The sequence below is a fragment of the Ovis canadensis genome, chromosome 1 (assembly GCF_042477335.2).
Source record: "Ovis canadensis isolate MfBH-ARS-UI-01 breed Bighorn chromosome 1, ARS-UI_OviCan_v2, whole genome shotgun sequence".
Lineage (NCBI taxonomy): Eukaryota > Metazoa > Chordata > Mammalia > Artiodactyla > Bovidae > Ovis > Ovis canadensis.
In genome coordinates, this window is record NC_091245.1 from 252,639,225 (window position 1) to 252,646,122 (window position 6,898).

Here is a 6,898-nt window from a genome sequence, read left to right on the forward strand (position 1 = left end):
TCTGCTTAGAATATATGCTCTGGGCTTGCATTTCACATGGAGATTCAAGCTCTGCTTCCATATAGATGATGACTCTGAAGACTTATGTACTCTCTGGGGTTTTGTTCTGTGGGCTTATTTATCAGTGCCACCATGCCAAGAACCCCATAGATCTCTGCCTCATTCAGGAGACAACCAGTGGCTAAGACCCTGGGCCTCAGGTCACACAGAGCCAGACACAAATCCAGTCCCAGCCCTGCCATTCTACCTGTTCAACCACAAGCAAGTCACATGGGTCTCTAAGGCTCATTGAAAATGAAGACCCAAGGGACTCATATCTCACCCGGGCTTGTATAATCAGCATAAAGCCCATATATGGCCGTAACAATTACTGTTGAAGAGTCCTTGACTCTGCAAGGACACCCACTCCTTACCCCTATCCCTTACCTTTTTTCCAGTCTCCCCTTTTCGTCCAAAAATAACTGCTGGCTCTTTCTCTGTCTACTAAGTCAGCCTTTCAATGCCACCTCTAATCCTCCCTTCTAACCAGCATCTCTGATTAACCGCATAAGAAGGTCTAGGGTAAAGTACACAGAATCATGGTCCTCTGTAAAAAAGACAAGGAGATAGGAAAAATTTTGATATGTACAAGGCAGTTTTTTCAAATTTATTACTGGCCAAAACTATAAAGAGTATCATCATGTATATATATATGTATGTATGTATAACTGAATCACTTTGCCATATAGCAGAAATTAACACAACACTGTAAGTCAACGATTCTTCAATTTTAAAAAGAGTATCCTCAAAGTGAAAACACAAAATGTATTAATCTTTTTTTAAAACTCAAATCAACAAGGCCGAATACACCAAGTACTTGTGAAAGACAGCTTAAGAGAAGTGATTTAAAAACAGCAACAACAGTGGCCCCCTCTCCCCAGACACTGGCCAAATTAACCTACTGAAACAACAGCAAACACCATGTGGGTCAAGAATCTTTCCCTCGCCTATTTTCTGTCTAAAAGTTGGCAAGGACTGCTCTTAGTTGCCAAACTTCACAGATAAGCTGTGCCACTCCCCACATTAGGCCTTTTGTGGGCACATCCTAGGGGAGGTACACTGACTGGCCACCATTAGACAGATAAATTATATGGACCCTTTTCCCACCTTTTGGTGACTCTGGTTTAACCTAATTGCTAATGACAAATCATTTTAAAATTCCTTTACTAATTGCTTCTGATCAAAACCATTCCCACTTCACTGTCTTGATACTGTGAGGCATGGAACCTTGACATCTCTAGTCTTTCCACCCACCATATCTCGCATTGCATGAAATGGCCACTTAAAGACCAAAATCAGACTGGAACTCAAAGACTGACTTTTGATTTCCTACCAGCTACATCTCTATTTTAGATGCTATCTTTCAGCCAAACCAGTATTCTGGAGGACCATCCTGTCAGACATCTGTGAGAGTGAAAGCATTAGTCGCTCAGTCGTGTCTGACTCTGTGCAACCCATGGACCGTATCTATCCAGGCTCCTTCCTCTGTCCATGGAGTTCTCCAGGCAGGAATATGGAGTGGGTAGCCATTCCCTCCTCCAGGGATCTTACCAATCCAAGGATTGAACCCAGGTCTCCTGCATAGCAGGTGGATTCTTTACCATCTGAGCCACCAGGGTGGCTGAGGGACATATCAAAGGAATGATTTCAATGAGCCCAGAATTTTGCATCTTTTATATATACAAAAGTGCTAAATTCATTAAATTGAGATGCCTGCTTTACTTTAATTAATAGTAATCTTTTGATGTTCTAATTACCTGGTCTTTGTTGCAAAAACTCCTATAAATCCTGGTTCCTCCCTTACATCTTTGGAACAGTTCCTTAAAATTGTCTGGAAGGCTGTGTCCTGGGCTTACAACCTCAGTTTTGTCCACTGAAAACATAATTCTCAACCTGTGCTTTTTTTTTTTTTAGTCAACACAGCTTAAGGGTAATCCCCTCCACATGATATCTATGCCTGCCCCACAGAAATCACAGGATTCCACAGGACCCAGATTTCATTTTCTAGAAAGCATTTTCCTTCAAATATATGGCTGTGTGGTTGGATCCCTGGGTTGGAAAGATCCCCTGGAGGGCATGGCAACCCACTCCAGTATTCTCGCCTAGAGTATCCCATGGACAGAGGAGCCTGGCTGGCTACAGTCCATAGGATCGCAGAGTCGGACATGACTGAAGTAACTTAGCTGATTGTGCAGAGCCTCCAGATTAGGCAGTTGGGACCCAGGTATCTGCAGAAGGATGTTAGGCTGGGGAGGTGGGCTCGGGTAGATAAGTAAAGGTGTCCTTCACAAAACTACCACAGCCAACATCTCCTCATTGAGTGTCCTGGATCTACCCACTGGACCAACGTCCTCACTATGGGAAAACTGAAACAAAAATTAAGAGATGAGAAAGCACTTTCTGGGTATTTGATAATATTTAGAAATTAATATTACTGGTTATTAGCTGTGATAATGATGCTGTGGTATTTTTTTTTAAGTCTATCTTTTAGAGATACTTCTTGAAATGTTTCCAGATGATGCAATATGATGTCTGGTATTTGACTCAAGATAATTTTGGAAAATGGGGAGTGGGCGGGGATATAGATGAAACCAGATCAGCGATGGGTTAATAATTGTTGAAGCTGGTGATAGATCTGTGGGAGGTCTATGTACAATTATCTGTCTGTTCATGGAAGTTTAAATGTTGCCATAATAAAATAGTTAAGGAAGCAAAAAAAAAAAAAAAAAAAAAAACCAGAGAAAAGAAAGGAAGGAAGAAGGAGCGGGGGAGGGAGAAAGGAGGGGAAAGAAATGAAGACACACTTCCCATGCAGTGTATATCACAATCTGTGGAAACAACTGTCATGTGTCGATGAAAAGTAACTGACCCACTCAGCAGAACCATTTTCTGGGCAGAAATAAATCCCCGGGCCACCTCCCCAAAGTGGGTTTGTAGACCTGGTGTTTCATTTGCATATCTGCATATTCATGGAGGCATTAAAGAGGAGTATTCTGAGCACACCTTGGTGCCCCCTCAGCCCCTGTTGCCTCTTGACAAGCCCTCTCACTTCGGAACACAGTGGACACAGGGAGGCAGCTTTGTTGAGCCACCCTTATCCTTTCAGAAATTAACCTCACAGATGGCTTGGTAGTAGCTTGGGGACTGGAGTGAGGTGGTTCTCTACAACATAATTCAAGACACATATTTGAACACAGAAAGGGAGAAGATTTTACAAGTCTCTAAAATAAAATGAGCTCTTGAGAAGAGAAACAAGGATGAAGGAGGATTTCTTTATCAGCAAGAGGCAGAAGTATGAGCCACCTGTCCCCTCCTAGGAGACTCAGTCTGGGATGGCGAGACCCAGCAAAGAGGACGGACACTGGAAGGCATCTCCTGCCCCACCTCTTGTGAGGAGCATCTCTGGAGGAGGGACAGGACTCAGGGTCTGTCCCAGGGCTCTCTGCTCCAACCCCGCTGCCCTCCAGAAGCTCTACTGCCCCATGGCTGGGTACACAAGGGCCAGTTGCTTGACCATTCAGTGAAACAGGACAGGACTTCCCGCCTCACACGGAGATTGTAAGGATCATGGGAAATCGAGGCACTGATTCATCAAAATGGCTCTCTGAGCTCTGATTTATCTCCGTGGAGCTCATGGCTTATCCCCATTTACCTTCCCCTCCTCCTGGGAGGAGACACAGCAGGGCAGGCATACACTTAGCTACTGGGAGACTAAACAAAGGCAGATAGGAACCAGGAAAAAGCAGGCCTAATTAAGTGCCATGCGCCCAGCCAGCCAGCTCAGAAGACTGAGGCTTGGTGAACAGGAGGTGTCTAAAGTGGCCAGGGGAGAGAGGAGTGGCCAGATCTCAGTTCTTAGGAACGAACAGCAGAGGACCCACTGGAAGGGTGGGAGGGGGCAGACCTCTGCCTGGAGCATGAGGGGACCACTCTGGGCATGCAAAGAGCCAGCAGTGACCTGGCCTTTTTTATGTGCCAGGCACTGTGCTGGACATTTGGCATAAACATCTCAGGAGACTCAGCACAAAGGTTGGGGAGGGTGAGAAATCCACCTGCCTGAGATGGATGATGTAGGGAGCATGGAGAGGAGTTTAGTCAAGGGTGACCAATGAACAGTCAGTTCACTGCTTAAGCCTTTGGCTGATGCTCTGTTCTAGTGAGTCAGGCTAACAAGGAAGTTCAGGGCCATGGCTGGTCCTGATTAGATGCCTTCAGTTCAGTTCAGTTCAGTTCAGTCGCACAGTCATGTTCGACTCTTTGCGACCCCATGAAGCACAGCACACCAGGCCTCCCTGTCCATCACCAACTCCCAGAGTTCACTCAGACTCACGTCCATTGAGTCAGTGATGCCATCCAGCCATCTCATCCTCTGTCGTCCCCTTCTTCTCCTGCCCTCAATCCCTCCCAGCATCAGAGTCTTTTCCAATGAGTCAACTCTTCACATAAGGTGGCCAAAGTACTGGAGTTTCAGCTTCAGCATCATTCCCTCCAAAGAAATCCCAGGGCAGAACTCCTTCAGAATGGACTGGTTGGATCTCCTTGTAGTCCAAGGGACTCTCAAGAGTCTTCTCCAACACCACAGTTCAAAAGCATCAATTCTTCGGCACTCAGCTTTCTTCACAGTCCAACTTTCACATCCATACTTGACCACTGGAAAAACCATAGCCTTGACTAGACGGACCTTAGTCGGCAAAGTAATGTCTCTGCTTTTAAATATGCTATCTAGGTTGGTCATAACTTTCCTTCCAAGAAGTAAGCAGCTTTTAATTTCATGGCTGCAGTCACCATCTGCAGTGATTTTGGAGCCCCCCCAAATAAAGTCTGACACTGTTTCCACTGTTTCCCCATCTGCCATGAAGTGATGGGATCAGATGCCATGATCTTCATTTTCTGAATGTTGAGCTTTAAGGCAACTTTTTCACTCTCCACTTTTACTTTCATCAAGAGGCTTTTTAGTTCCTCCTCACTTTCTGCCATCAGGATGATGTCATCTGCATATCTGAGGTTACTGATATTTCTCCCGGCAATCTTGATTCCAGCTTGTGCTTCTTCCAGTCCAGCGTTTCTCATGATGTACTCTGCATAGAAGTTAAATAAGCAGGGTGACAGTCTACAGCCTTCACATACTCCTTTTCCTATTTGGAACCAGTCTGTTTTTCCATGTCCAGTTCTAACTGTTGCTTTAGAGAAGCCAAATCAGGTGAGAACCCACTATCCACTTGACCAAGCCACGGGGCTTTCTTCTTGCACCTTTAAACTGGACAGGGCAGGGACAGGCTGCCCCACAGTCCCTGAGATGAGCTCCAGGCTGGCCAGGGAGGGATGCAGAGCCAAGGCCTGTGTGAACAACTGATGGTGTGAGCATCCCAGTACAGCTGAGAAGAGATGGGAAATAGGTCTGATGAGGGCTACAGCTGTCCACAGCACTGGCCTCAGCCAGGGGTGATTTTGCTCCCCTCCCCTGCACCACGCCATCACCACCCCCCACCCCCCACCAGCCTGGGGCATTTGGCAAGGCCTGCAGACATCTTTGGGAGGTATCAACTGGGATCTAGCCTGTAGATGCCAGGGATGCTGCTTAACATCCTACAATCATAAGAACCCTCCGTCCACCAAAGAATGACATGGTCCAAACTGGCAACAACGTCAAGGTTAAGAAAGCCTGGTGTTGGACTTCCCTGGTGGTCCAGTGGAAATGAATCCACCTGCCAATGCCTGGGACACAGGGTCAATCCCTGGTCTGGAAAGATCCTACGGAGCAACTAAGCCCAAGCACCACAACTACTGAGCCTGCACTCTAGAGCCACCACAGTGAGAAGCCTGTGCATTGCAACAAAGAGAGGCTAAAATCCAACCCAGTGCCTGGAATGAAGCTGCCCCTACCCTGAGGAAGAGGCATCTTTTTCTAACTCAGCCAGATGCAGTGTGAGGACTTACATGAGCCTAGAGATGGGGGACAAAGGAAAGGTGCCTGGGGATTGGAGCCACAGTCATATTGGAGTGGGAGGAGAATGTACCTGCTGTCACCCAGACTGTGAGTTGTACAAAAAGCAATTTAAAAGAGATATTTAGTCTTAATAGAGAGTCAAAAAGTCAACCCACATGATTATGTCATCTTCTTGCTGGCAAAGACAGAAGTTTTAAAGCACGATGACATACCTACCAGGTGAGAAATGAGATGAGCTCAAAGATCTTCACTGCAGTACTGTTTCTAACAGTACAAGATCAAAATACAATACTCCCATAAATGCCCATCAGGGCAGGACAAGCTGGATAAACAATGGCATATCCTGCAAAAGAATGAGGTCTCCAGAAATAGAGTAAGTGAAAAAAAGCCAAGTGCACAACCTGTGGAGTTGGCCTTTCACTGCCAGGTGAAAGGCGGGTGAGGAACAACGTGGTACAGATAATTGCTTATATTTGCATAATCCTGGTGGCTCAGCCAGAAAGAATCTGCCTGCCAAGGCAGGAGGTGCGGTTCAGTCCCTGGGTGGGGAAGATCCCCTGGAGATGGAAATGGCAACCCACCCCAGTATTCTTGCCTAGGAAATCGCATGGACAGAGGAGCCTGGCCGGCTACAGTTCATGGGATTGCAGAGTCTGACACGACTTAGCGACTAAACAAGCGGATTTCAAACGTCACTCAGCACCAGAACCACCCAGAGGGCCTCATTTAGCCATACTTACTTCAAGCAACATTAACTTTGCTTTTATTGGGGCGGGGAGGAGGGGGGGTGGGAGTGCCTCATTTTTCTTTCCCGGAGTTGAACTGCCCAGCCTTCCGGATCCTGGACCCCCACAGGCCGAGCCACCCGCAGGGATTTAAGACAAAAGCCTGGGAGAGACACCGTTCCCTAGT